This window comes from Silurus meridionalis, chromosome 29 (assembly GCF_014805685.1).
Source record: "Silurus meridionalis isolate SWU-2019-XX chromosome 29, ASM1480568v1, whole genome shotgun sequence".
Classification (NCBI taxonomy): domain Eukaryota; kingdom Metazoa; phylum Chordata; class Actinopteri; order Siluriformes; family Siluridae; genus Silurus; species Silurus meridionalis.
Window position 1 is genome coordinate 3,422,060 of NC_060912.1, and position 7,416 is coordinate 3,429,475.

A 7,416-nucleotide genomic window follows, 5' to 3' on the forward strand; every position below is an offset into this window, starting at 1 on the left:
CCTTGAGCTGGTGCTTGTGAGTTTCCAAGTGGTGCCTTCTAAACACCAAAACCCACATCAACCATCAGTGATCGTGCTTGTGTGTGGAAATTTTTCCCCTCCTGCTGTCACTCAGAAATCCTTCCCACTCTCTGCTATCTCTCGCGCCACATTGCACATTGGCGGCATTATACAGAGGCAGATAAAGAGAATGAGAAATAGTGTGTGTGTGTGTGTGTGTGTGTGTGTGTGTGTGTGTGTGTGTGAGTGGTGGTATTAGTTAATAAAGACATATCACTGTCTTCTCACTCACATGCTTCCTCTCAATGGATGTGCCTCCCTATTTCTGCTATCTAAAACTAGCTTCATTAGCACAACACAAGCATCGGCGCTTGAGGGATCCTCTTACAGGTTTCCCGTGTGCTATCCGGTAGGGTCTTGTGTTCTCCTTCACCGCTGCTCGTTAGCATGTATGCACTCGAGATGAGGAGGTGTTCTGGAAGATCCTCAAAGGGTCTCTGATGTTTACTGTACAATTCTTTTCTTTGGCTTACATAGAAAAGATTTAGCTAGGCTTTAAGCATTGTGTACACTATATGAAAAAGATTAATGGGACACCTGACTTTTCCAGGGTGCACTTTTCCACCGCAAATAATAACCGTCTTAATATAAGAAATAAATGAATGATTTCAGAAGATACAGACTAGAAACAAGTCAAATGATCTGCCAGGGCAGTAAGGTAATTACACTTGGTAAGATTTCTTAATAAACATATCTAGGCTTTAGAAAATAAAAAAAATTTCTTCAAATAAGCAGTAAAACCCTATTTTAAGATTTAGTCGAATTAACATAAATTCCCTGGTGGTCTAGTGGTTAGGATGCGAAACCGAAGCTCAATTCACAAAGGTTTTTAATGGAGACCAAAAGGGCAAAGGCAGAACACGGCAAACCAGAATGAAACTCCAGGTCTTACTAGACCTGGTGAAAGTTATGACTAGATAGTTCCGAGAACTAAACAAAGTCAGCAAGTAAGCAAAGAGAAACCAGGAACGTAGTGTCCGAAGCTTGAGTAGTCCAACAATGTTCGTCAGCCTAACTGTAGAACAGACAATGAGCTTGTGGGGGAACAGAGGTTATATTGCATGGATTCTGATGAGTGCCAGGTGTAGATGATTAGTAAGTAGGAGAGCTCCTTGGAGTGATAGGTGGGTATAGGTGAAGGTATGGCTGGTGGATCCCTGACACGTGTTAATTATTTTTTGCTTTTTTTTAATTTGTTTGTAAAATCAGATCTATTAAACAATAGAATTCCTCTTAATTTAAGAATTGAAGGAAGGAAGACATGCAGGTAGTTGGTGTGACAGAGGCAGATGTAGAGGACAGAGGGGTGTGGAGACGGATGATCCGCTGTGGTGACCCCTAATGGGAGAAGCCGAAAGAAGAAGAAGAAGACGTGTGGTTCTTCCCCAAACTGTTACCACTAAGTTTGGGGCATACAATTGTATACGGTGACTTTTGGATGTGGATCATTAAATTCTCCCTTCATGTGAACTAGGAGACCCAAAACCTGTTTTGCATTGTCACCAGCATGACAATGCATTTGTGCACAAAGCCAGCCCTATGAAGATATGGTTCACATTGGGTTGGAGTGAAGGATCTTGAGTGAGGTATAAGTTTGTATAAGTTTGTTTCTGATTAGTGTAAGTTCATCCCTAATGAGCGAGCTGGTAGCAGAGCAGGGAAAAACCTTGAGATGGCATGAGTAAGAAACCTTGAGAGGAACCAGATTTAAACAGGAACCCGTCCTTAACTGGGCGGCACTGAATGTCCATTCATTACAGTTCCATCATCTTTAAGGTGCGCAGTGATTAAATGCGATTAAATGCAAACTGTGGTCCTGAGCCACTGTAGTAATTAATTAAGGTCCAAATCCTATAGATTGTTATGATGCTTTAGAGATTTGGTGTCAACTCTACTGAACACCTATTGGATGAATTGGAACGCTGATTGCGCCTCAGGCCTCCTTAGCTCACTTTTAATAACACATTTGCAGTTGAATGAGCACAAATCTCCACAAGCACACTCCAAAATCTAATGAATCAGAAGAGTACAAGTTATTATTCGTATTATAACAGTAAAATGGGCAATAAATCTTATGGTCATAAAAAGTGTTGCAGTTTTTTCTCCCATCTAACATTGTCAGGTTTGATTGGAAACAGAAGAGCTATTTTAGAGTTGCACTGGTTTGTTCAACTGCCAGAGAGCCAGTGTTGGATCTCCAACCAAGGCACTGAAACATACAGCTTAAATGAGCAGATTGTATTATTAAAAGCCTCCTGCTGCCCTTGGGGTGACTATGAAACTAAAATGAAGAACAAGGATTAGTGTTTCATGAGGTTGGAGTGCTACACTTGTACACTTATACAGAAGGTCATCAGGGACATCAGAGCTGAAAAGCTAGATGGCTGTGATTCAGGAGTGGATCAGGAGCGATGAACAGTGGTCTGCAAATCCTACTTGGACACCGAGCGACCCTAGGTTACATCACTGAAAATGAATCAGAAAATCTGTGTAAACAGAAGGAGTAAAAATGTTACGGCAGCATAGGAGTTTATTTTAGGGCTGAAAAAAAAACAGTGCATTAAAAGATTCATCTGAAATTGTATTATTAATGAATGTGTGTTTATTTTTCATTTCCTTTATTGTAATTGTCCACTGTCGTCGTTGCTTTTATTACAGTCTGAGATGGTGGCACGGACAGTTCAGGCTAATCCCGCTTGCTGCTATTGTTTTAATTATAATTTTTTATTTCCAACAATGAACATGGTCTCGAAGAAGCTTTACTCAGATAATGCGGTAATAAAAAACGACTAAAATTGTGCTTTTCAATTGTAAGTTTGTCCCTAATGAGAATGTATTACAGCTAAACGTTGTCGAGGTCTGCAGTGATGGTGATTGTATTGTAGTCATTGTAGCAGACTGTTGGCATTAAGTACAGTCCAAATCCATTCTCAAAATCTCCTGTGTTGATCCGTAAACGATGTGAAACTATCAGTGGTCTCTAATCGAAGAGAACCCCATCAAGAGGCAGGCCGGGATGACGTGGGCAGATCCGAGGAGAGGAGACCGATGTATTTTTTTAAGGACTGTTCACATAAAAAGTTTTTTCACAACTCTTATGTATCAACAATCTTTTTTTGCCATTATTTTTCTGGCATGAGTACTTTACCCTAATTTACCCATCAACCAATTTCTTGTCATAGCGCAGCTTTTAATCTGCCACTGGTGTATCATTTCCTGGTTCTCACACACCACAGATGTAGGCTAGCTCACAATGAGCAGACAGAAGGCAACAAAAAGTCTGGTGTTATTGAGATGAGACAGAGGGAGTCAGTGATGTAAACATAACCGAGAACAGAGACATTCCTGATCAACTGATCATCATCATCATCTCTCTGCTTGTGTTCTATATAATGGATGTTCAGCATGGAGAAATTCATTAGACAACAAAATGTTAAATTTGTTTATATCAATATATTAGTAGAAGTAGCGGTGCATTTGGTACCTGGGCCTTCAGTGGGGACGTACCCGACTTAATCCACCTCTTAATACCACCACTAACCATTAAGTAACAAACTTTTAAATCCTTTTGTATTATTATATTAATATGATGTAAGGTCCAGTTTTCAGCGTGACACTAAAACATAATAAAGGCTACTCTTTACATGTCAGAGCCCAAACCTTTTTACTCGAGGGAACTTGTGTGAAAAAGTGTAGTCAGTACTTCAACTTGAACCAAAGTCTTTTAAAGTATCTGTACTTTTACTTGAGTGAAGGATGTGTGTACTTTTGCAGTCTCTGGCAGCCACTGATATGACAATTCGGTACGACAATGAAATGCTCATCCATTTAGGTCTTAATGGCTAGCATTGACTAATAGCTGAGCGTGGCTCTTCCATTTTATAAAACCGCTGAGCTCCGCAAGATCAGGCCTGATGGGACTTTGGATGAGGAATCACATGGAAACTGCTGCAGAAAAGGTTTGAATCTGCAGTATCATTTCTTGCAATAGAAATACCTTAGAAATGTTTCACTTCTGTCACCATTGGTTTTCTACACCAAAGCACGCAGATTTACAGAGTCTACTAATAGATATTTCTCAAGTTTTGGGTTCAAACAGGCGAGTTCGGCCTTGAGAGATGCGGGTGTTGTGTTTCTCAGAGCTTATACAATGGCGCCCTCCAGAGTATGTGTAAGATACACTGCTTGCCAGAGGTTTCAACCTCAAAACCACCTGTTGATTACTGGGAACGTGTATCCCTGAGGAAGTTGTGTTTTCTGGATAGGAAGTAGTGTTTCACTGAAAGATAGTATTGTTCCTAGGATAAACACCATTGCTCCTAATATAGACAGTAATGTTCTTGAGATAGGCAGTAGTGTTTAAAAAATAATACACGTTGTTAATAATGAATTTTAAAACTATGCAATAACAATCATTTGCATCTATGCGCAATAACAACAGTTCACACTGTGCAATAACCTAGTGCACTTTGTTGAATAGGGTCACTACTGTTGTTGTTTTGTATTTATATAGACATTTTTAGTCTCTGCTTCATATTTGCACATTTTTTGCAACCTGGAAATGTCCTCACTGTGGCACAAATAAAGGTTTATCTTATCTTTTCTAATTCTTGTTACTGCAGTTTTAAAAAGAATCATTTTTACACATCGTATAGGTAGTATTATAAATGGAACAGGTAGTATTGTTCCTGTAATAGTATTGTTCATGGATATATGTAGTATTGTGAATGGAAAATTGTTTTATTGTTCCTGCAATATGCAGTATTGTTCCTGAAATAGGCAATATTCCTCCTGGGACAGATAAGATAGTAATGTTCCTGAGATAGGTATTATTGATCCTGGGAAAAGTAGTATTGTTCTTGGTGTAGGAATTATTGTTCCTGGAATAGGAAGTATTGTTTAAAAAACATGTACAGTCCCTGACAAAAGTCTTGTCGCTTATCTATTTTGTAGAAACACCTGCTATTAACCTGACTTTTAATGAATCAATTGGTGTTAGAAATAGCTCATATGAAAAGCTAAAACCCTCCCAAATGATGTTTCATGCACTGACATAAATTAGTTTCACTGAAAAAAGATTTATTATTTGATCAAGACAGAAAGGTCAAATTTTGGCAAGACAAAGGATTTGTCACCTATACAGAAATTGAAACAGAAAAACAAATTTACTGCAAATACAAAAATATGTCAGCAAATTAAGTAGTGGTGCTGTGAGATCCAAATTGAATATCTTGTATGACTTCCATGAGCTTGAAGGACTGCATCGATGCGGTTTGGCAACGATTCATACAATTTATTGATGAAGGCATCAGGAATAGCAAAGAAAGCAGTCTTGAATGCCTCCCAGAGTTCATCAATATTCTTTGGTTTCGTCTTACATCCTACCCCACATATGCTCAATGATGTTCATGTCTGGTGACTGGGCTGGCAAATCATGAAGCATCTTGATCTTCTTCGCCTTGAGGAACTTGGATGTGGAGATGGAAGTATGTGATGGAGCACCATCCTGCTGCAAAATTTGGCCTCTTTTATGGTTGGGAATATAAGAGGTAGCTAAGATTTCTTGGTATTTTAGACTATTGATGTTGCATTCCACCATCTCTCACACCCTCATACTGGATGAAAACCCCAGACCATGATTTTTCCGCCACCAAACTTCACTGTTTTCTGGGTGAATCTCGGATCCATGAAGGCTCCAGTAGGTCTCCTACAATATTTGCGGTGACTGTGGTGTAATTCAACAGAAGATTCATCTGAAAAATCCACCTTCTGCCCCTTTTCTAGCGTCCGTCCTTTTAGCAGGCTGTGGGCCTTGGCAAATGCCACACGGTTTTTCAATTGTCTTTTGTTTAGTGCTGGCTTCTGGGCACTGATTCGACCATGGAGGCCATTTCGTGACAGAATCCGACAAACTGTTCTGGTTGACACAGGGACTTCAGGTGACCAGGTCTCATGGAGCTCTGCTGCAGTGGAAAATGGGCTGGCCTTGGATTTTCGAGCCAACAAACGGTCCTCTTGAGCAGTTGTCTTGTGGGGTCTGCCTGACCTGGGCTTGTCAAAAACATCTCCAGTCTCTTCAAATCTTTTTTTATCCTCTGTACTTGACGCTGAGACACATTGAAGGTGTCTGCCACATCAGCAGTGGATCTGGTCTTCAGCCTCTTGCGAATCAAAACTTTAGTCTCAGGGTGAATCTTAGGCATGTTTGCAGAGGTCTAGTTGCAGTTGATATGAAGGTCTAGTGTACTGGGGTTCTTTTTATACACACCTGAGACCTAATTGATCCATTATTAGTCACAGGTGAAGCTCATATGACAAGCCGACAACACTTATGTGTTTGCAAAAATTGACTCAATGGGCTTTACCAAGCTGTGAATATTAGAATACTTTTTGACAGTTCAGTTTTGCACTGAAACATTATTACAAAAGCTGTTGGGATTAAAATGAGCCATTTCTTGTAAAAAAAATCTTGATTAGAAATATATTTCAGCGGCACTTCAGGTCAATTTGTACACAAGCGACAAGAATTTTGTCAGGGACTGTATTGTTCCTGGGATAAGTAGTATGTTCCTGGGGTATGCAATGTTGTTCCTGAAATAATATTCTTCCTGAAATAGGCACTATTTTTCCTGGGATGGATAAGAGTGGTCCTAATATAGTAATGTTCCGGAGATGGGTAGTAGTGTTCCTGGGATGGGCAGCATTGAACCTGGGAAAAGTAGTATTGTTCTTGATATAGGAATTATTGTTCCAGGGATAAGGATTATTGTTCCTGGAGTATGCAATGTTTATCCTGAAATAGTATTCTTCCTGAAATCTGCAGTATTCTTTCTGGGATGGATAAGAGTGCTTCTAAAATAGTAATGTTCCTGATATACTGTACTTAAGTAGATTTTACTTTAGTTTTAATCTATTTGGTGACATGATCAATATTTATTCTTTTCACTGCACACCGTTTTCAGCCCATCGACCTATTTCTTGTCATTGCGCAGCTTTTTCAATCTACCACTTTTCTATCATTTCCTGGCTCTCACACACCACAAACATACATACAAAGCTAATAACAAGCAGAGAAGAAGGCAGCACGAAGTCCGGGGTTCACGTGGATGAGACAGAGGAAGTCAGTGATGTAAACATGACTGAGAACAGACACATTCCTGATCACCTGATCATCATCATAATTTCTCTGCTTGTGTTCTGTATGGTGGTTGTTCAGCCTAGAGAAATTCATTAGACAACAAAATTTGAAATTCATTTATATCAATATATTAGTAGTAGTAGCAGTGGCGGGCCGTGCATTTGGTACCTGGGCCTTCAGTGGGGACGTACCCGACTTAATCCACATTTTAATACCAC